A 23,614-nucleotide genomic window follows, 5' to 3' on the forward strand; every position below is an offset into this window, starting at 1 on the left:
CGGGAATGGAAAGGAATTTCCTGGGAATTTCCTGACTCCGCTGCCCCTACTCCCCACCCCGCCCTGCCTGATCCGCCTGACCCCTTCCATGCGGGAGCCAGGTTTCGCGCCAGACAAGTGCGCTCCGAGGCCAGAGTTTTCCCGCCTCGCCGCAGGTCCTTGCCCGCCCTTGGGCTCAGGACACCGCTAAGCCACAAGGCTTCCCGGGTGGCAACTACCTCGCCCAGCTTCGCGGGATCTCCTGGCGACCCCCGTGAGCTGGCGGACCCGGAGCTACGCACCCCGGCTGCATCTTAAAAACTGGGAGGAAGGGCCCTGACTGATGGACCTACTCCACTCCTCCCGCCTCCGCCCACCGCGCGTACCTGGAAGATGGGGAGACTGAGGCTCCAAGAGTTGAGCTTGAAAGGGTATTGAGCAAGTTCTCAGGACTCCAGAAGCCAACCCTGTAACTTTATGCCAAGGACAAACAAAGGTTTATTGTTATTGGAGGAGGAAGGAGGGCAGGACTGACTAAACACCGCTAACTCCTGAGTGGCTGCATGCGCTTCTTTCCTCGGACCTAGTCAGAGGAGGGTCTCAACACCTGCCCAACGGAGACAGACACGTGGGAGAAGCAGACCTCGCATCCTGGTGGGCTCCTAAGAGGTCCCAGGGCAAAAAAACAAACAAAACAAAACAAAACAAAACAAAACAGCAAGTAGACCTCCAAAAGCGTATGCACATAATGGTGCTTAATTTATATTTGTGGCACCGAGGGATGACTGAGTCAATTGCAAAAACCTGCCCAAAGGTGACAGTTTAGAGGTGAATGAAGGCGTTGGAGGAAAGTTCACTGACAGGAAGAGCCATGAATCAGGATCCTTGAAAGGCCGCAGATGGAAACGGTGGAGAAAGTGCCTCTGACTCTCAGAGAGGGCCAGCTGATGCTGCTGTAAGCAGACACCCATGCTCCCTGCCTCATGCGTGGACCGCACATGCTTATGCAAGTGTTACCCGTCAGCACTCTGCTTGCCACAAGTCCCAGGCTGAGAAAGCACGCTTCTCCTGAGCCACAGGGACAGCAGATTTATGGGCTATTTTATAACTGCTTCTAAACTGTGGCTCTAAACCCACGTAGAGGGTAATGATGCTGCTAGATCCACGTCTTCACTCAATAAATACTCGCTGAGCACCGTTTGTGTCGAGGGAGGTGCTACATGTTATGGAGAGATGAAAAAGGCACGTTCCCTGCCCCTGTGCCGCCCAGCAGAGACAGACACAGACACAGAAACAGCCGGCAATGGGAGAGGTGCGAGGACGCGGATCTGCCTGTGGGGGCACCGAGGAACGCCCAGCCCAGCCTGGTAAAGGAGGCTCCGGGTACAACTTTTGGGAGGAGGTGAAATTGAAGGGAGCCTTTAAGAACAAGAGTCAGCCAGACAAAGAGGAGTGTGGGAGGTTATTCCAGGCAGAAGGAACAGTGTGAGCTAATACATGGGGGCAGAAACTGCATGGTGTGAAAGGAAAGGAATGCCTGCCGTTTCAGTGTGGCTGGACTAGAAATTCAAGGCTGAGAGGGGCAAGAGGCGGCACTGCAGAGGTGGGCAGCAGCCAGACCCTGGAGGGCTAGTGTGCCGAGCAGAGTGTGGGACTGAGGGAAGCAAGGCTGACTGGAAGCTGTGACACTCGGTTGCAAAGCTGTTGCAATAATCCAGGTAGAAAATACGTAGCCCTTTTGGGCTACAGTAGCAGAGTACCATAGACTGGGTGGCTTAAACCACAAATGTGTATTTCGTATGGTTTTGGAGGCTGGGAAGTCCAAGATCAGGTCCAGTGTCTGATAGGAGCCTGCTTCCTGGCTCAGAGATAGTCATCTCTCTGTGTTCCCACGTGGCAGAAGGGGCAGGGACCTCTCTGGAGGCTCCTTATACTGACACTAACCCTGTTCGTGAGGGCTGTGCTCTTATGACCTGTTCCCTCTCCTAATACCTTCAAGGTGGGGGTTAGGATTTCAACATATGAATTCACGGGGGGGGGGGGGGGGGTTGAGTCTACAGCAAACGGGGAACAGTGGATGGACTTAGGAGACACAGCGGAGAAGCCCAGGAGTCTGGAGGTGAGGATGAGAAAGAAGAGTCTTTGTTGCTGTCAGCAAATGTCCAGTACGGACAGACCACACACTTTACCTCTGTCACCTTATTTAAGCTCCGCCCCTGAAATGAGAATCATCTCTGTCTTACAGAGAAAACCAACTAAGTCCCCAAGAGCTAGCCAACCAGTCCAACCTTACAGGTACGTGTGGCTGCTAAGCCCATGGTTTTAACCCAGGGGTTCTCAACCCTGGGGTAGTTTGACAGCCCCCTCTCAGGGATGTGAGGCTATGTGTGGGGACATTTTTGGTTGTCTCAATGGGTAGGCTACTACCAGCATCCAGGGGAATGAAAGCAGGGATGCTGCTAAACACCCTGCAGTAGACAGGGCAGTCTCGCAACCAGAAAGAATGATCTGGCCCAACATACCAGCAATGCTGAGGCTGAGAACCTCTGCTTTAACCACGGTTTCTGGTCTGAATGATCTGGTAAGTGGGGGAATAGAACCACTGAGATAAAGACTTTCAGGTGTGGGAGTGGAAGCACAGATGGAGTTTGAGCACACTGAACTTGAAGTGCTCTGAGAATGTCCAGATTCAGCTCTCCAGAAGGAAGTTGACTACATACCCCCAGCCTCAGGGGAAACAAGGATTTGAGAGTCACCTGTAAAGGCGTGGTACTGACACCAGGAGACCATCCACAAGGAATGCCGGGGTGGGGCTGAGAAGACCAAGGACAGCACCCCTGAGGGAGGCAGAGACGAAATGGTCAGTGGACCATGGAGAGTCTGGACCACACGATGTTGTAAAAGTCAAAGGAGCGAACCTTCAAAGTGAGAGGAATCGGCTACTTCAAGTGTTCTTTGGATGTGACAGTTGGAAATTCCTTGGTGGCCTTTGCTTGTGGAATTTTAGTGACCTGGCCAAAGCTGTGAATTTAAGAGCCACTAGGAGCTCAATAAACAGAGACAGTGACCCTAGAAGGGAAAAAGAAATATTGGGCGGTAGCTAGAGGGGAAACTGGGGTCAAAGGAGGAACTTTTTAAGAATAGAAGAAACCTGAGATCTCTGTAGTCTGAGAGGAAGAATTCAGTTGAGATTAAAGGCTTGGAAATGTAAGCTAATGTAGGCTTGAAAGATGGCACCACATTCTCACGAAGATGGGACCCCATGGGCTCAAGGAGGCAGGCTAGCGGATGGGCCAACAAGAAGAGGAGAGCCCCTCATGTCCTGAGAGAGGGGAGGGGGAGGAAGGATGAGCAAGGATGTCCATAAGTCTGTGGGAAGAGGGTAAGAGAGTGGGTTGGACCAATAACTGATGAGTTTGTCTTCTCCACAGGGAGGAGGCCCTGAGGGATGGATCAGAGCTGATGAATTGACCAGCCTTTGTATCCAGGACTCATGGGTGGCCATCACACTCATGATGTTAGTCCCACTTAACACCACCTTCCAGAGAGAAAACAGTTACAAAATGTGTTGATTTCTTAGGGATACTAAGGTACATGCATATTTTTAACATCCATTCTTTTTCTAATTGGAGTGTAACACACAGTGAAGTGCATGGATCAAGTGCACTCATCTTAGGCATATAGCTCAGTGAGATTTTACATGTCTGCACTCGTGGGAAGTATCTCCGGCACACCGGGTTTTCTCAGGCTCCTTCCCAATCTGTGCTCCCAGTCCACACAGGACTTGCACTTATTTTTGAACTTAATAGAAATGGAATATACAGTATACACACTTTGGTTTCTGGATTTTCACTTCATTTAATATCTATGAATTTGTTTATGTTGTGGCTTGTATTAGTAGCTAATTTTTGCTTGTCTGTTTGTTCTTTGGGGATGTTTTCCCTTATGTAGTATTCCATTGATAAGTATCTCCTAAGTAGTTTATCCACTCTCCAGTCGATAGGTATTTTTTCATTGCTTCCGGTTCAGAGCTACAAGGAATAAAGCTGCCGTTAACATTTTACGTGTTTTTCTAGTGAACATGTACATTCATTCCCAGTGGGCATGTACCCAGGAATGGAATTGTTGGGTCACATGGTGGATATGTTTTATTTTAGTTTGTATCGCCAGTTTTTCCAATCGGCTGTAACAATTTACCCTCTAAGCAGCCAGATGTAAAAATTTCAGTCACTCTATATCCTCCCACCACCTTGTATTGTCAATTTAAAAAAAAAAAATGTTAGCCAGTAGCCCTGGCTGGGTAGCTCAGCTGTTTAGAGTATCGTCCTGACACACCAAGGTGCAGATTTGATACCCATTCAGGGCACATATGAGCATCAACCAATGAATAAATAAATGAATGGAACAACAAATCGATGTTTCTCTCTCTCTCTCTCCCCCTTACTCTCTCTCTAATAAAAAAAAATTAGTAAGAAACAAATAATTTTTCTCCCTGGCTGGTATGGCTCAGTGGTTGAGTGCTGGCCTGCGAATCAAAGGGTTGCCGGTTTGATTCCCAGTCAGGGCACATGCCTGGGTTGCGGGCCAGGTCCCCAGTGCAAGGGGGGCGGGGGCATGCAAGAGGCAACCACACACTGATGTTTCTCTCCCTCTCTTTCTCCTTCCCTTCCCCTCTCTAAAAATGAATAAGTAAATAAAATCTTAAAAATATATATATTTTTAAATTAGCCATTAAGGTAGGTGAGTAGTGGTCTGTTTTTGAGAGGTTTCATCTTTTCGTATGCTTATTGTCCATTTGAATAAATAATTCTCATCCCTGCTGCCGTTGATTCTAATAGCGATCAACTCTCAATGTATTAGCTGCTTGAGGTGAGGGACAATAGCAAGTATACACAAATTTCTCCACATTTAATTTGTTCAACAAATACTTACCGACTAACTGCCATATACTCACTGCCGTGCTTGGGGGTTGCGGTGTGAGAGCGAACTGGCGGGCATGGCCCCGGCCCTCTTCGAAGAGACAGCAGACGCTCAACAGATGTTCCATGAATGGTTGTTTGGGGAGGCTGTTTCGTTTGCTTTGGTGGGAAGCTCAAGCGGGTCTATTTCATATGAGTTTTCAATAAAAAAACTTAAAAAAAAAATCCCTGAAGTCACGTGAGCAGCCAAAGTGGAGAGAGGTAAGATCATGCAGGAAACCGGGAGGAGTCTTCTGCAAACAATCCTGACTCCTTTCTTCACCGTTCAATGCTAATAAGTTGCTTTACCTCACCCTGTTGGGTGCAACGAGTCATGCAAGGGGCCTGCGGGGACATACAAACCAGTAGGATCTCCCAGCCTGGAGGTCTGAGAGTTTCCTTCTTGGGGTCCTGAACCTCCAACCATAGCCTGATGGTAATGGACTGCCTGCGGGCTTTTCCTAACAGCTAAAAGCATGGCAGAGTTTGCACAAGGGACCGTCACTGTGGTTTGGGGGTTTTCCAGCTCAGAAGGCCAGAGACCTCAGTCTTGTTCCAGTCCCAAGAGCAATCTAACCCATGAACTCGCTCTCCCCAAACACCTATAGCAAACCGTTTATAACTGAGATAGAATTCTCTGCTTTGCTGTGGTCCTTTATCTACATTTTGTCTCCTACTGTTCCCGTGTGGTCTCATCCCCAACCTTTCCCCAGACAGCCTAACACAGGGCCTGAGACATAATACCTGTCCCACTTGGATATTTGATGAATAAAAAACCACCTTAGTCAAATTCCTTCTCTGTGCCTCAGTTTCTCCCACCAACCATGGGAGGTTGTGGGAGCCCAGTTCTTTGCCACTGTCCACTGAAGCATTCCCTAAGTCCTCTGACCTCTCAAAACTCCAGTGCCAGAGAAAGCTGCTTGGCCGTTGCCCTCATCAACGCCCCAGACAGCAGTTCTCAGCCCTCGCCAGGCCTAAGGCCTAAGTCCTGGACCACCAGCGAAAGGCTGCCTGTCTCTGGGCCAGTTCCTGCCCCTCCCGCACCAGGCCAGGCAGGGCAGCAAAGAAGACAGTGGGCAGTTTCCCTCTTGCCGGCTCTCTAGTGAAAAAGACTGACCTGGAGGAGGCAGGAAAGTGTCTTTTGTTCCCATGCCCTACCTAGCCGTCAGGTCTCAGGTCTCAGGTCATGGAACAGGAGGCTTGTCTGGGGCCCTCTTTTGCATCTTTTTGCATGTATCTCTGCCCCAAATTGCAAGGGTCAAATCCAGGGAGGGCGCTCAGAACTCTCCACCTCAGACAGCTACCCTGAGGTCAGCTCTGTGAGCGAGAGATAGTCATACCTAAAAGCTGTCCAACCTAATCTCTCGGAGAAGGGTGGGGAGCTCTCCCCCACCTATCTCCAGTTCCCAGCAAATACCAGAGCAAAAGCACCCAAATCACAGCTGGGAAATTCCAGTGAGTAGGCGCCCCCTCCCCCACCACCACCCGCTTTGGGAGCTGGCAGGCAGAATCCTTGCTGGGGGAGTCCGTGGCAGGGGAGTCTGATTAATCCCAGCTCCACCCCCCAGCCCAACTCTCCCAATGGGGCAGAGGCCACAGAAACTCAGTCCTACAGGTCTGCCCAGGTCACCCCAGTGGACTCGATGGGATGGCTTTTGGGAGCAGGTGTCCTTAGCTGGGAGGCGGAGGCAAAGCCCTGAGGTAAGAAGACCTGAGCTCACTGTACTTCAGGGTCTTCGTCTGCAAAACGAGAGTCCTGCACTGCCCAGGTGATCTCTCAACTCCGAGCCTGCAAGGGAGGGGTTGAGTCTTCTGAAACAGTGTTTCTCAGTCTTGAATACTAAGCAAATTCCTTTAGAAAGGATACAAATTCTCACAAAGTTACTTCATTTTTGTTTTGATGTTTCTTAAATGTGCAAAGACATAACAAAAATAATTAGATACAAACTTCTTAAAGTTTTAGTTTTATAATCAACAATAATATCAAAACAAGGTTATAATTCTCTCTAAAAGAAACTTAAAACGAGTAAGATTCAAATTAGTCATATTAATTTAACTGTGACTGTTGCTATTTGCTGAAACTAAACTGCTACTCCCAGCATGATTGAAGTTCTCACCAGAGCAGGTGGCTCTTTTACGCCCAGGATGCCGGCACCAACGAGTGCCAGAGGATGACTCAGTTCTCCTACCACATTCTCTATTTGAACCGCTTCATCAGGGCACCATTTAACCTTCACTTGGTGGGAACACACTGTAATGCATTAGTTCCCCTCTGCTGTTTTCTTATTAGCACTCAATAATTAAAGTGATTTTTTTTTCTTTTTAATCATTTTGCCAGTGGAATCCTTCTCTCAGGTTTTCACGTCTTTATTACAGGAGAATCACCTTCATCCACCTACTCCACAGGATGGCTGTGAACATTCATTCATTCATCCAACATTATTGAGTGAGTACGCACTATGTGTCAGAGGCTATTCTGGGCACACAGGGTGTAGCAGTGATCGGAATGGACAGAAATTCCTGCCCTGTGTAGCTTATATTTCCATGGGAGAGTGTTGGGAACTGCCCTGCCTGGTATCAGAAGCTGTAATCCCCCCCAAGGCTAAGGCTGAGGGAATGACCTTGGACCGTAAGCCAGCAAGGAGACAAAAGCTTATCTCCCTGGCAGGAGCACCGCTTCTGCTCCTTTTACTTCACCCTGCCTGGCCCCCAACGCTTGGTCGGTTAGCCAATGATAGGTAAGATTCCCCAAGGGGGAAATGACCTAAGACAGGCACAATCACATGCGAGACCCCCAAGGAAGGACTTTGGGGGCTACAGCAAAAGGGGGTGATGGACCCTCTCCCCTTGGCTTTGACAAAGCCTGAATCCTCATTGTCTGTGAGGAAATCTCCTAATCTCTTGGCTGCCTCACTTCCCTTGCTCCACCTAAGCCTGAAACAATGACAGGGTGGTACAGCTCTGTGCTGGAAAGGGCGGGTTCCCCAGTGATCAGGCCTAAGAAATAATATGTAAAATCCTGTGAAACCTGCTTTGTTTAGAATGCTCTCAATTAACTGATAAGGGTCCAAGGAAGAAGTAAGTTTGTTCCTCAAGGTTTTACAGCTCTTTAGCTATCTGACCCTGACTCAGAATAGGCCCTCAGAGTTCCTTATTATTTGATCCTTACTTCCCAGCAATGAGTAATGAGCTTTACCTGAATTCCTGTGTAAACGAACTCAATAAAAGCCTGCTCGGGCAGGATCCCTAGGAAGGGTGGCCGAGGCGCTCCCCACTAGAGAGAGTGGCTGTTCCATCCCTATTTCCCCATAGGACCTGGTTGTCTCGGTGTATGTTTTTCTTTTACCTCAACGAGCCATCCACAGCATTCTGAGGTCACTGCAGACCGGTGGTTGCAACAGGAGAGACTTATAATAAATAAATGATGAAAACAACAGGAAAATGCTTAGGGGAAAAATAAATCAGGGAAGGGGAATAGAGAGTATGGGGACCCAATATGTGGGTTTCCCCAGGGCCCCATGCAGTTCTCTGACCGCAGCTGGCTGTTCCGCAGCTCAGTCCTGACACTATCTGCCAGGGACAGCATCTGACTCCACAGGCGCAGGGCTCAGTCTTATAAGACTTTAGATGCCAATCACACTGCAAGTCTGGGGTATTGCCTGTGCTTCTTACTGATGGACTATTTATTTTTAGGATGTTGCCACTACACCCTCCTTGGGTTTGATTACTTTGCTAGAGCAGCTCACAAAACTCAGAGAACCATTTTACTCGCTAGATTATGGGTTTACTATGAAAGGATATAATTCAGGAACAGATGAAGGGATGCATATGGCAAGGTATGAGGAACCGGTACCTCTGTCCCAGAATCTCCATGTGTTCACCAATCTGGAGGGTCTCCAAACCTTGTCCTTTTGGGTTTTTATGGAGGCTTCATTTCATAGAAATGGCTGATCAAATAATTACCCATTGGCAATTGATCCACCCTCAGCCCCTCTCCCCTCCCCGGGGGTCAGGGCTATGGGACTGAAGGTTCTGACCCTCCGACTACATGGCTGGCGCCCCTGCCCCCATTCTTAGGTGCTTTCCAAGTCACCTCATTAACATAAATTCAGGTGTGACTGAAGGCATTTGTTATAAATATCAAGGCATCTTTATTGCTCTTATCATTTAGGAAATTTCAAGCGTTTTAGTTCTGTGCCACAAATACAGACAAAGACAAAACATATTTCTTTTATTTTGTTTTATTTATTTGTCTGTTTGTTTGTTTGTTTTTAGAAAGAAGGGAAGGAGAAGGAGAGAGAGAAATATCGATGTGGATCAGCTGCTTCTTGCACACCCCAACCCAGGGACCTGGCCTGGCAACCCAGGCGTGTGCCCTGACTGGGAATCGAACCAGTGACCTTTTGGTTCGCAGGCTGGCACTCAATCCACTGAGCTACACCAGCCAGGGCCAAACATGTATTTCTTAATATATTTCTTCATATAAATCATAATAGCACAGGAAGTAGAGGGAGGTTACATCTTTTTTTTTTCAAATGAGGTACTCAGGGAGGTCTTGGTTAAGAAGGTAACATTTAAGACCTAAATAGATGAAAAAGCAAAAGCATTAAAGGAACAGCCACTCAGGTGGCTAGTGCGGAATAATGCACACGAGACACACATAGAAAAATACAGTACAGACGTGGGTTTAGTAGATACACACTGTTTCACTGCCCAGCAACCAGTTTCCCTCCTAGCAACTGATCCTCTAGGATTTTTCTCTGGGGAGGCACCTCCCCTGCCCAGTCCCTGTGCTGTGCAGATAGAGTTGACTCCACCCCTAACCACCAGGGCTGGGCTAATGATGGGACTGGCCAATCAGAGCCCAACAGTTGTCTTAGGAATAATCATGGGGTCCAATCAGAATGAGTGACACACAAGGAGACTCTTGCCAGCACTCCTGGGACAGAGGCACAGTCTTTTCCCCTGGAGATCCCAGCAGCGAGGATGATATAAGTCTGGGGTTTCCAGGAGCCACTGCATGGAGTCTGGGTTAAAAAGCCCGTGCAGAGGAAGACAGATCAAAGAGGTAAAGAGAAACTGCGTTCTGGTAACATCTTTTGTCATGGATCCCTTGCACCAAGCTGTACCACTTCTGGACTTCTCAGGAGCACCAATTAATCCCCCTGCCCTCTCCTTTTATTCGCTTAAGCTGGCTGGTGTATTAGTTTTCTATTACTACATAACACATTACTGCAAAACTTAGTGTTTGGAAAGAAACATTTATTATCTCACCGTTTCTGTAGGTCAGGGGTTTGGGAGCGACCTAAACTGAATGGTTTGGGCTCAGGGCCTGTCACAGGATGTGGGTCTAGATACTAGCAAGGATTCTGAAGGCCTGACTGGGCCTGAAAAATGTGCTTTCCCCCTGGCTCACCCAGGTGGCCTAGGGCAGGAGGCCTCAGTTCCTTGCCTTGTGAGCTCTCCCGGCCGACTGTCCTCAGAGCAAGGCAGCTGACTCCCCACAGAGCGAGCCGACCAAGAGCGCAGTGAGGAGAACCCTGTATGGCCTCGCCTCTGCAGTGCACTGCGCTCCCCTCACTCTGTTAGAAGTGAGTTACCGAGTCGTGGCTGCGCTCATGGGGAGGGAAATCGGGCTCCACCACTTGAAGGGAGGAGGATCAAAGAGTGTGTGAACATGTTTTTGAAAACCACCCCACCTAGGTTGAGCCTGGTTTTCTGTCACGTGCACCAATAGAGTCCTGATAGATACTCAGAGTTTATCCCTGTTGCGTTATTACTGGTCCAATATGGCTCTTGGCAAAACAAACCAACCAAACGCCAGCGGTCAAGGAAGTGCTAACAAGGCATATGTCATAAATGCCAATGGACCCTTTCCTACCTACGCTTAAAAGTCTCCAGTGGCCCTGGTTGCCCAAAAGTCCAGAGCACTTTCCATCGGGCACGTGGCCCAGCACAGGTTACTCCCCGAGCCCTTCCTCTCTCCCACTCTGCTGCAGAGCCCTGCTTCGGAACCCCAGCCTGCTGGCTCCTCGCCGAGTTCGCACGTTTCCACACCTCCATGCCTTCGTCCACACTGTTCTAACTTCTCCCTGTAAAGTTCTGTTCATCTCGCTAATCCCAGTTCACATGTCTCCTGTGAAGATTTCTCTGACTTCTTTTTATTATTCTCCTTTATTGATGTCTACTGAGTGTTAGGCACTTCCTATTTATTACGTCCAATCCATAAACCCATAATCCTGAATGTATGAGCTCTTTCTATTAGCCCATTTTACAAATAAGAAGAATCGGGCTCCCCTAGAGAGGCCGAGGAGCATGCTCACCGTCACCCAATTGGTAAGCGGCAGAACAAATTTTAGTGCACCCTGCTCAGTTAGGTATTCCTTCCTCTGCTCCTGAACCACCTGTGTATATGCACCGAACGTAGTTGTTGATGAGTCTGGCTCCCCTGAGAGACCAAGGACTCCCCGGGGTCCTGGCGCACCCTTACAGCTGCCTCATGGAGTACTCACTGTCTGTGTTAGGCACCAGGATCAATGTTGCCCCTTTTCTGGATGGAATTGGCTCAGAGGCACTAAGTGACTGAGGTCTTACGTCAAGCTTCATGCCCTTGCCCCTCGCGTGCGACAGTGCACGAGATCTAGTGAGCACTCAACACGTGTCTGAGCCAGGGCTGCGAGGTGGCTGTGGGCCCGCCTCCAGCTGGGCGGCGGGGCCCTCGGACGAGATGGAGTGGAATGCTGCGAGTGGGAGCCACGGCCCCCACTTCAGTCGTGGTCCAGCCTCCATCTAACTGGGTGACCGTGGGAGTTCCCTCCACCTCTCAGGGCCTGCTCCTTTTTTTTTTGTTTTGTTTTTGTTGTTGTTGTTAGAGACAGAGGAGGGGAGGGAGAAAGAGAGGGAGAGAAACATGAATGTGTGAGAGATACATCAACTGGCTGCTTCTTGCACTCCCCCATCTTGGCTGGCCAGCCAGGCACGTGCCCTGACTGGGAATCGAACCAGCAACCATTTTGTTCGCAGGCCGGCACTCAATCCACGGAGCCACACCAGCCAGGGCTCAAAGCCCTCTTTTCTAACGTAGGGGGAAGAGGTAGAGGTGCTAAGATTTCACTGAGCAGTGCCAGGTGGGATTTGATGTGACTGCAGACAGGAAGGGGCAGTCCAGACCCTGAAGGTCCAGCAGCTGCTCAGGAGGCCACAGCCCAGGGCCCCGCTGCAGCCGGCGGGCTGCTTGCTCTGGAGGTGAAAGGGGGCCTCTGCCCTGAGCTGAGTGAGAGCCCACTCTCTGTGGCTGCTGCAGCCTCTGGGGCTCCTCCCCAGGGCCTGTGTCGGAAAGGAAGCTGAGATGAGCCCTCACTCCAAGTGCCTTACCTTGAATGTGCTCAAGTTAAATTTTAGCTGCCACCCTTGCCTGGGACCCAGAGAAGATTAACTCCATCTGGAGTTTCTCGCAGGCCTCGACCGCCTCCGCCAGCTGAGACACATTTGGATCAACAACAAATTTTATCAACTCATTTCCGCCTCCAACCCTTACTAAAAGCATTAGGCCACAGCAGCCCCTGGGCTGACCTTTGCAGCATCCATTGTTATGGCTGTTATTACAGACACAAATAATAGCCAGGATAATAACTCACGGTTAAATGGTTCTTTTTAGCCAGAGGGCTAGAGGACTCTGGGGCCTTTCCTCAGGGCCCTCTTCCACACCCCTGCCTTCCACAAAGCCCTCCTCCAGGAATTCCCCTCTAATTCCATGTTGGCCCAGCGTGGCCCATGTTGCCAGGCCCCAGCCTTGAGGAGAAGACTCACAGAGGATGTTGTTCAGGCTTCAAAGGTCTCGTCTCCCACCTTAACCCTGAGCGAGCCTCCACTGACCTCGTTCTCTGTATGCTCAGAAGGAAGAAGAACCTTAACAGTAGCTGTGTTGAAGTGTTTTCAAAGACTGAGGATGGAGAAAAAAACTGGGTGAATACAATCTCGTAGTCAGTACGTGGCTTGCTGGGCTTGTCGGCGCCCCTGCTCTTGGTTAGCTACAGGAAGAGTTACCTGCAAGTACAAGCTGTTCTTGCAGAACTATTACCATAATGTACTTATCAACTCGGTTGTTGGGTTACTGGCTTTGTTTTCTTGCCTCTCCTTTGTTTTTCCTTTCCCCCATCTAAAAGTCAGAATACGTTTGCTGTCATATCAAACCTCCCAGCCTAAGTCAGGAAGAAACTAGCCTACTCCCTAGATCTCTCCAAAACATTCTGGAATCATGGCAGTTCCAAATGCACAGGCCAAACACCTGAACTGTTTGGGAAATAAACCTACAGGCAGGGGGAGAGTATCTGGAGTGAGAAAACAATGTACAAAGGGGTGGGGAAAGAAATGGAGATTAGAAAGACAGTCTCCAGGAAATACAGCCTTCTCTCCAAAACCACGGTGGGGCTTGACAACCAAACGGAATATGTGGGTTCTGAAGTATTTGCAGCAGAACCAGGAAAGGCCAGTGAATGTGTTTAACTCCCCCATGAATATCGGTTTGCACAACTCTCTGTGAAAGAAAGGGGGAAGCATCACAGATCCTAGATTCAGGCATATGGTGGTCCCAGAGGGGAAGGGCGGGGGGATAGAGCTTCCACCTGGACCAGGTGAGCTGCAGAATGCACAAAGACCTGGGCAGAAAGGAGGGAAGGAAGAGAGCGGAGCTAGAGTGACCGTGACCCAGACAGCCCTGCTAGACAGGGCAGGGCAGGGACACCTGAGTGGGTGGCGGCAGCTCTGGCTCGAAACATCTTATCCACCTGCAAAATGGGGTATTAGCAATCTCTCTGAGGCAAGGTGTATCAATCAGTCGGGGTTCTCCAGAGAACCAACAGGATGAAGAATCGGCCCACGTAAGTACGGAAGTGGGCAAGTCCCAAGATCTGCAGGGTAAGCAGGTAAGCTGAAGGCTCTGGAGAGCCAGTGGTGTGGCTCCAATCGGAGCCTGAAGACCTGAGAATCAGGAGAGGGGATGCCGTGTGTCCAGTCCAGAGGCCAGCAGGCCCCAGCCCCAGGCAGAGCCAATGTTTCAGTTCACTCAAGCCCAAACGCAGGAAAAGCCAACATCCTGTTTGAATGCCATCAGGCAGGAAGAACCATCTCTTACTCAGAGAAGGGTCAGCCTTCTTGTTCTAGTCTGTCCTTCAACTGACTGGGTGAGGCCCGCCCACCCACCTTAAGGAGCACAGTCTGCTTCACTCAGTCTATTGATCTAAATGTCTGTGTCTGTCTGTCTGTTTGTTTGTTTGTTTTTACTGGCTTAATAAAATTTTATTTTTCAAAATGTACAGCTGGCGAGACCTGTTCTTCATGCATCTTCACCAACAGCTGTGCATCCCACCTTTGGTGTTTCTGGTGTGAGTTACTTGAGCTCTGTATTTGGAACTAGTTTACTAAGGTCTTTTCTAAGGAGCTCCTGAAGGGCTGCCCTGGCCAAGGAGCTGCGGGTCTTCGGTCTCAGAGACAACAGCTGGGGTTACAATAAACCTATAGCTGGGAACTTCCTTACAGAGTTTGTCGTACGTCGCTTTGTCAAATAAGACTAGGTTGTTGAGCTTGTCCCGAACTTTGCCTTTGGACCACTTCTTCATCTTGGCCTGGCCCCCAGATTTGTTCACTGGGACTGTGTCTTTCTTGGCAGCCTTCTCAGCATCTTTCTTCTTCTTGTCATCCTTGGGCGGCACTGTGAAACTTGAGGTAAATGTTTTTTGTTTTTTTTTTTATTGATTTGAGAGAGAGAAAAACATCACTTTGTTCCTCCACTTATTTATGTTTTCATTGGTTATTTTTCTATGTGCCCCTGAGCCAGGATCAAACCTGCAACCTTGGCACATCAGGATGATGCTCTAACCAACTGAGCCACCTGGCCAGGGCTTACATCTCATCCAAAAACACCCTCACAGAAAGCCCCAGAATAATGTTCGATAAAATAGCTGGGCACTTGTGGCCCAGTCAAATTGACCCATAAAAGTAACCATCCCACGAGGTTATTTTGTGGATGTACCGGGTGCAGACGGTCAGCTGAGTCGTCACTATGCCTGTGCCTTGTTCTTGGCCGGAAATTTCCCCCTGTTGCTTCCAAGGTAAAGGGTGTCCTTGAGCAGAGGGAAGGGGATGAGGACAACCATGAGAAGAAAAGGGAAGGGGAGTGGCAAGGAGATGAGTGTTTCTGTCAGTAGCGGAGAGCCAACAGAGAGCCAGGACTGGAGCATCTGGGGGAATTTGAGGGTTAAGAAAAAAGACGACTACAATGGCTGAAATGTAAGGCTACAGAGAGAGGAACCCAGGCAAGGCCTGGCCAGTGGCGGGGACACTGTCCCCTGAGGAGCCACAGGGGGGACAATCCCTGCCTTGGCTCCTTGAAGCCTGTCGTTCCTACCAGTCTAAGTGCCGGGGTCAGGTGGCCAGCCAGTCCTCGTGTCCTATGAGTGCCGTTGCTCACACACACACACACACACACACACACACACAATCCCTGTAAGGCTAGATTAGATACAGTTAGAAGAGGATTCAAACTCTTCTCAGAAGCTGGGCAGCATCAGTCCTTTGGCCTCAGAGATCTGGAGGAGGTGGGGAGGGGCTCCCGCCTCCATCCCTGAGATACAGGATCTCACCGGAAAGTAGAAGTTCTTACCTTGTTAATGTAGGGCTCGGGTCACTGTTCTGAGAATGTGCTTTTTAACGCTCTAAGTAAGAGCCAAGAGAATGTCCACAAACATGGCCTCTCCTGCTTCTGGACCTGACTCCACGTCACCCAGCCCGCGTCCTCACGTGGGGCTGAGCAGGGTCAGCGCGCAGGAGCCCTGAGCATCTCTACAGCTAGTTTCCCAGCGTTCCAGACAGTCCACCCCACATCAACACCTTTTGTCACAAGGAATCCAACATTGCTGGGGCAATGAGCAACACCTTAGCACCAACCGGGTGGACTGCTGAGATCACCAGACTCTATCACCCCACCCACCGCCACCCATGCTGGGACCCCATGCTCAGGGACCCCCCACGTGGGTCAGGAGGGTGGGCATGTCCAGAGAAAGTGAAGGGAAGGTGGATGGGAGCTTGAAGCCCTGCTCTGGAATATGGGTTCTGTGATACGCTGAGCTAGCTACCCAGCCACTCGGTTTAAATTCTCGTCTGAACACAGAGGTTCTCAATCCTGGCCAGAGTCACTGGCTAAACGTCAGAAAACAACCATGCCCGTGCCCAAAGCCAGACCTATAAAATTAGACTCTCTAGGTGTAGAACCCGGGAACTGGGGAATTAGAAATGTCCCAGGTGATTCTAAAAGGCATGTCGATCTTTTCTAATTTGCTGCTTGGAATCTGCTGGCTGGGCAACCAGATAAGGAAGCTTATTAGGGTGGAGTAGGGCGGGGAGTGAGGTAATGATAAGGCCGATTTCACGTGGCTGCACGATTCAAACTAGAGCCACAGGAGCAAGTTACCGGAAGGCAGATTCGGGTTCAAGATTAGAAAGAAAATTCTAACCATTCCTGAAATGCCTCTCTGGGACTGGCCTTCGAGACCAGCCTGTGAGCCACACGGGATGCTCAGTCTTGTGTAAATTTACAGTGAACACGTCTAATTTTGCCGGGCTGGATTACCTAGTTTAGAAGACTTTGCTCCAAACAGCTTTTGGCTGCTTCCAAACACCAAAGCCATTCCCAAGAGTTATAGCAGCGCCTCTTCCTGCAAATTCTTTAACCACTAAGCACCCTGGCTTCCTCCCTACCCCAGCTGAGAGAGTCACCCACATGCCTCGCAACTTCAATGACGTAAGGCAAGAATGTGCAAGTTCCTGATTTCCCCGGTGGAAGCCAAACGCAGGTGAAGCCTCTCACCATCAGTCAGGATCTGATGGGACAGCATTCATTCCAAGTTCTGAGGTCATTCTAACCCTGGAGCGGAGAGGGTTAGAATCCTTTGGGCCAGGGTTCACCTCCCAGCCTTATCACCCAGTACTGGCAAGATCTGATCTCCCTGAGCCTCCGTGTCTTCATCTATTCATAGGACTCTCAGGATCAAGTGGGAAATACTTAGAAAGCTCTTAGCTAGCCCAGAGCCTAACATTTGGCAAATGCTCCCTAAAGGTCGATGCCCTGTTACTCTTGTCACCGCTGAGGTAAATCTGTCACCTGGCTAGGTGGCTGTTTTGAAGGAGACACAGGGAATGTGGATGTGGATGCCTGGAGCGTTGACGCAAGAGCAGTCCCACCGCTCTGCTCCCAGCCCCTCTGCAAGTCAGTGGGCTGCGTTCCACTCACGTCCCAGGTCCTGGCCTCCGGAGCCCCCTCCCGCAGCGCCTGTCTGGACGTGAGAACACAAGCCAAGGCAAGCGTTTGCTTTGGAACAAAGAAGGGACAGGGATGGATTTCGGGAGGTGCTCGCCAAGTCAGAGAAAGGAGCCATCTGTTTCTCATAAGACGGAGTGTGGGGAGCGGGCTCCATTTTCCTGAACTGTCTGGGACAGTTTGTTACTAGGTTGGCCACGGCTTCTGTGGGTCAGGAGAGGGTCTGACGTAGGACCGGGGCCTTCCACGGCCAGACCTAGGCTTTGGGAGTAGACTGGAAATTTTTTTGAGACTTCAAAGGTTGGCCTACAAGCATTTCTAAGCTCCTCTCCTCCATAACTGGACAAGTGTGTGTGTTTGTCTGTGTGAGCATATGGCAGGGGGCGAGGACTGTTGATGGCGAAGGTGTCCAGGTGAGCGGTTCCGTCACTGGCTCTGGAAAATAGTGCTATGGCCCTGATTTAAATTTCTAAGGGCTCTTTAACCTCCTCTGTCCCTCCCGTGGGATTCAAGAAATTGCATTCCTGATGCAGCCTGGTCACAAAGGCCCCACCCAGAGCCACGCCTCTGACAAACCTGCCCATCGTGACGAGGCCAAGGGGCTTCTCCGTGGGGGTTTCGTTTCTCCCTATTGAGCTCTCGTGTTCATGTTTTGCTTCTACCACCACCACCACCTCCATTTCATTAAACTTAAAATAAGATAGAAGGCACCCACAGCTCAGGGTTGTTATTATTTTTGTTTATCTTCTAAAAGTTGTGTTGTTGTTAGGGACAAGGTGTAGACCCAGTGAGGTTCAGACGTGCTATGAGATGCTGACCTTCCCAAGGTTTTTGTGCTGGTTGGCACTGCGAGGACAGTTTGTGGCGAGTGAGGCAGGAAGGCTCCCCCTCCCTACATTGAGCTCCCCCCACCCGCCCCAATCGGTGGCAGTGGTAGAGAAGGGGAGCTGCCACGGCTTGCTGCAAATGGAAGGTGGATGCCAGAGGCTGTCAGTGCCCCATCTCTCGACGGCTGCAAATTACTGCCCCAGGACTGATGTGGGGAGAACTGGGGAGTGTGGAGAGACAGAACCACCAATACGTGCTGCTTAATAAGGGCTGTGTGTCTGCTTTCCTGAGGAGGAACTCTGACCTCATTGCTATGCCCCTGGGGTCCATGGGAAGGTCTGGTCAGGCAGCCTTGTCTGCCTTTGCCAAGAATGACCATCTTGCTAGGGGAGGGCAAGAATCAATTGTTTAGTGAGCTCGTTCCATGAGCCAACTTTGAGCTAAGAGCTTGACACGCTCTCTCATTAAATCTTCACTGTAACTATGTGAAGTGGGTATTATTCCCCCAGAGGAGGAGAAACTTAGACTCACATTCTGCATTAGTTAGGAGATGGTAGGTTGTGTAGCAATAACAAATAGCCCCAAGACTCTCAGTGGTTTTATGTAATGAGAGTTTATTCCTCAAAGCCTCACCAAGGTCAAAGTTTTTTTAACGTACATTGGTTCACCAAGTCCCTAAAACACCATAAAGAAGAAAGTAGGGCAATTTTCACAGCCCCATGTCTTGAACTCCACAGCTCAAGAAACTGTGATTGGGAAGGTGAAGAGACTTGACATGCTCAGAGCTAGTCACTGAAATACCCAGATTCAACCCAATGTGAAGCTCTTCCCAACCCACCCAACTCCTGTCACTTTAGTATCTGGAAAGACCACCTTTGCCCCCAAATTATCTCTTCTCTACCTGCTCACTAATGCCTAAACTCCCGACATCGGGACATCATGGCTGCCCTGGACCCTCCTGTTGGGGAGGTCATCATTCCTGCAGACAAAACAGTTAAAGTGCCATGTTGTGTAGCCTTAGGTTTGAGAATATCTGAGACAGCCCTGGCTGGTATGGCTCAGTGGATTGAGCGCCGGCCTACAAACCAAAGGGTTGCTGGTTCGATTCCCAGTCAGGGCACATGCCTGGGTTGTGGGCCAGTTCCCCAGTAGAGGGATCATGAGAGGCAACCACACATTGATGTTTCTCTCCCTCCCTTTCCCTCTCTCTAAAAATAAATAAAATCTTTAAAAAAGAAAGAAAAAAGAATACCTGAGACAGAATGTAGAGAACAGAAAGATCAGGGTGAATGGGGGCATCCAGCATTGAGAAGCTGCTGACTTTGGTAAGATGTGGGAATTCATTCCAGATAAAAATTCCTTCCTAATTCTCTCTTTCCTCCATTCTATTCTGTTGCATTTTAAAATGTGCAGTGCCTTCCCCGTAACTATTTTATTTAATTTCCTGAAAAGTTCTGTTAGTAAATCGAGAGGCTGGTCACATCTTTTTTCTCATGTGACCAGAAGCTAAAACCTACAGCCGTGGCCCGCGTGGCTTGGTTGGCTGGAGCGCTGTCCCGTAAACCAAGAGGTCTTCCTTTTGATTCCTGGTCAGAGCATGTGCCTGGGTTATGGGTTTGGTCTCTGATCAGAGAGGCAACCGATCGATGTTTCTCTCTAAACAAACAAACAAACAAACAAACAAAAGCACCCCTGAAACTTACAGAGGATAAAGTGACTCTTCTACCACCAGAGCAAACCAGAATCTACAATCAGATTAAAAAGCAAAAAGTTAAAGAGTAATAATCATCAATCATTGTGTGTATGAGTTTAAACTGTCACATTTAGAGCTACTAGAGCTACCTCGTGGTGTATAAATTAATACATCCAGTAAAACTAAGGTTTTTAGTATGAAATATTTCATACATATAAGGAGTTTATATAATGCATATGTGATATTTAAAATACTAAAATGCTATGTCTACCACCTGCTTATTACCAATGTTATAAAACATTAGGTCACTTTAAATTATAAAAATGATACATACTCTCGGCACAAAATTCAAATGATGCCAAAGATGGAAACTTTGAAGTTGCTTCTCCCATTCTGTCAACTTCTGGACTCCACCCACAGGGCTAATGACTGTTACTGACTGCACACATGATCTTATATCTGTTCCTTTTGGAAAACAATTTGGCAACATATATTAAGTCATAAAAATGTCTGTAACTTTCGGTCCTGTCACCCCATTGTAGTAATTTATTTCCGGAAAAGACCCCCTAGTCTTCCTTCCCTTCTTACAGACAGACAGTCAAGCTCATACCACACGCATCTCTCCCCTTGTTGCTTCCTCTGCCTGGAACCCTGTTCCCCGAGAGGTGTGCATGGTCGAATGTCCACTGAAGTCTCAGCTCAGATGTCACCACCTCTGAGAGGCTGCCCGTGGCCACGCACAGGGACTGGCTCCCTCCCCACAAACCGCCAGGCACGCAGTGGGAACGCACGCCTTGGCTGAGGGGATGCACGTGCGCTCGTGAAAGCACCACCTGATCTATCGGGGAAGGGTGTTATTTGATTCACCTTGGAACCCAGGCGGCTACTTCTGCAGAGACGCAGTTCTGACTGGCTTTGCAGCCTCCGAGGAAAGCCTGTGAGGGAGCTCCCGCTGGCCTGGGGCTACCCGGGCTGTCCCTTCGTCCGGCAGAGGGGCTGCCTTTCAGGTGTAGGCACTGCGTGGAAGGCAATCTACCCTCCCTCTGAACCCTTTTCATTCTTGGCTTCTACAACGAAGAAGAGGTAAAGAAAATCCTTGGGAGAGTCTGTGTGCCCTAGTTAATTAGGATGAATAATTTAACACTCTCAAGTCAGACAATGGAAACATTGAGTTTCCACCAAAACATAAACTTGGCCAAGTGGGCGGGGTCTCCAGAAGGCTCCAGAACATCGGGGGTTGGAGGAACTTCTTGTTTAATTATAGAGTATAAAACTAAGGGAAAAAATTCTTAATTAATATTCCCATTAAATGATAAAATGACAAACAATATTATGCTAGTACTATCATTACTTTTAAAATCTAAGTTCCTAAAAGTTTTATTTTTCAACCAATAGAAAATTGATCTGGTTCCCACTATTAACTGCCAGACAAACTTGATGCTTAAAAACTAAATATTTTTTGTTGAAAAGCAGATTATAAGAAGTGTTTTTGTGCCTTTGAAAGAAAACACACAAACAAGATTCTGATATAAATAATGACTCTAAATCAAAAGTCACAAATGGTGGTTGAAATTCTGTCAACTTTCAATCCAGTGCAACATACATGCAGTTATTCTGCACGAACAATTTAAAGTTTATCATGGAAACGTCAGCGAGTCGTAACTAGTACATGACTCCTAACGGGCTCCACTCCCCTCCAAACAGGCACGGCGGACGTGCCCACCTGATCCACAGACGGCTTCAAAATTAAAGCTATCAGAGCTAAAAATAAAGAGCATGTGGATATGAACACTGTAACAATGCCAGAACATTGCAGCTGTTTAGAAAAGTAAGACGTGACAAACACATCTGATAGTTCTATGAGTAAACTGCTTTTCATTGATACATAAAGCTACGGTTTTACAATTCTTTAAAAAAAAATGTTGCTACGCCGCTGCATGCAGTAACTTCATTGTACGTTCTTGACTACAATGCAGTCTTCAAATCCCCTCGCAGTGCTTGACGTGTTAGTAGGATTTCTCCACTAACTCCAGAAAGTCAGCGTATGTTTTCGGCAGCCTTTAGTGCTTCAGCAGCCTTGCGAAGTTCCTTTACAACTGATGATAAAACTTCTGGCAATGCCTTGTTCACAAAGCCATACACAAATGGACAGCGTCTCCACAACTAAGCCAGTATTCAAAATTCTTGGAATCTCGAGCAGAACGTCCACCACCACTGCATTCAGATTCATCGCCGCTGCCGCTGCCCCACCGCTGCTACTGCTTGCCCTGGTGGACACAGAAGGAATATCCCTGCTCTCTCTTTCCTTCTAATCCCAGAGAAGACCTGCAGCCGCCAGACAAACACAGCAGTGCCCCATGTCTCTGCTCTGCAGCTCTGACCCCTCCCAGCTGCGACCACAGGAGTCTCCTCCTTCCCTCTGCAGGCCCCACGGGCTCATCTGTGGCTCCATTCTGCCGTTCTCTTGTAAACACCCCTGACATTGATTTGTCTCTCTGTCCTCACGCGCCTTCGTCTCCTTGGGTCCCATTCACTCCTGTCCTGGCTCTATCAGGCCTAAGTCCCAGCTGCCCCACTGAAGCTCTCTTGTCAACGTCACCGTGACCTCCAACTTGCCAACCTAAACATTTCGGGGTGGGTCGCTATCTTACCTCAATTGTAGCTTTCAGCCCAGTGAGGCCCTCCCCCTTTCCTGCCAGTCTGAGTTCCCTCTGTCTGCAGGCCCCGCTCTCCTGGCTCACTCTCACCTTGTGGCTCCTCTTCCTCGGTCCCCTGAGCTGGTTCGGCCTCCTGTTCCAGACCTCCCCCCGGTGGAGAACCAGGGCTCGGTGCTCACTCCCCGTCCCTCCCTTCTAAGTGTCCCCAGGGATCCCATCTGTCCCACAGCCGTCAGTTCCATCTACAAGCTGTTGAAGTGGGTGTCTTCAGCCTGACCTCCCCTCCCTGACCCTCACCCCAGCTCTGGACTCTGAGCTTCATGCAACATCTCCCCCACAGTGCCTGACAGACACCTCAAAGAGAATTCTTAACCTCCTTCCTCCCAGCGGTGCTGCCAACCTAGAAGCTCACCTGGAGACCCGAGGAGTCTCCTTTACCTCCTCACTCCTCACACCTGCCTCCAATTCCACCATCAAGTCTGTCGGCCCCACGTCCAGTGTACAGCAGCCGCTCTGGAATCCACGGCTCCTAGCACCTCCAAAGCTCATCCGCTACTTCCCACCTCTCTCTCCCTGACCCACTACAGTGGCCTCCTGGCAGGTCTCCCTGCCAGTCCACTGCTCTCTACATAACGGCAGAAATGAATGTTGTAAACATAAGCCAGGTCTTGTCACTCCTCTGCCTACAGCCCTCTTGGCCTCCAGAGAAAGAGGCCGGACTCCACAAGCCCCAGTGAGGCACCTGCCTACCTCTCCTCCCCCACTTGCTACCACCCCTCCTTCTTCCCTCCCTGGAGCCATCCTGGCCTCCTTGTTATGCCTCAAACACCTGATTCCTTCTGGCTTCAGAACTTCCGTACCTGCTGTTCCCTCCCTCAAGTCTTCCTTCCTCCTTCCGTTCCTCCCTCCCTCCCTCCCTTCCTCCCTTCCTCCCTCCCTCCCTCCCTTCCTTCCTTCCTTCCTTCCTTCCTTCCTTCCTTCCTTCTTTCTTTCTTTCTTTCCGATTAGTGTGTTCTCTTCAGAGCCATTCCCCAGCCTCTGAGCACAAACAGCTCAGCTCTTCCCACCCCAATCACTCTCCCCTTCCTTGCTTCATATTTCTTCCTAACGCCACTAGACTTGATTATGTTAGATATCCATTTGCTTATCATTTGGCTGTCTGTTCCTTTCTTGTATGTAAATTCCA

General features: G+C 49.4%; 2 pseudogenes; both read right to left on the bottom strand.

The window, feature by feature from the left end:
* Nucleotides 1-14,271: 14,271 nt before the first annotated feature.
* On the bottom strand, nucleotides 14,272-17,834 carry LOC123807897 (annotated as a pseudogene).
* Nucleotides 17,835-21,808: 3,974 nt separating this feature from the next.
* LOC123807898 lies at nucleotides 21,809-22,977 on the bottom strand (annotated as a pseudogene).
* Between the last annotated feature and the right edge of the window lie 637 nt (nucleotides 22,978-23,614).

The sequence above is a fragment of the Phyllostomus hastatus genome, unplaced genomic scaffold, assembly GCF_019186645.2.
Source record: "Phyllostomus hastatus isolate PE091 unplaced genomic scaffold, TTU_PhHast_1.1 phas_scaffold_501, whole genome shotgun sequence".
NCBI classification, from domain to species: domain Eukaryota; kingdom Metazoa; phylum Chordata; class Mammalia; order Chiroptera; family Phyllostomidae; genus Phyllostomus; species Phyllostomus hastatus.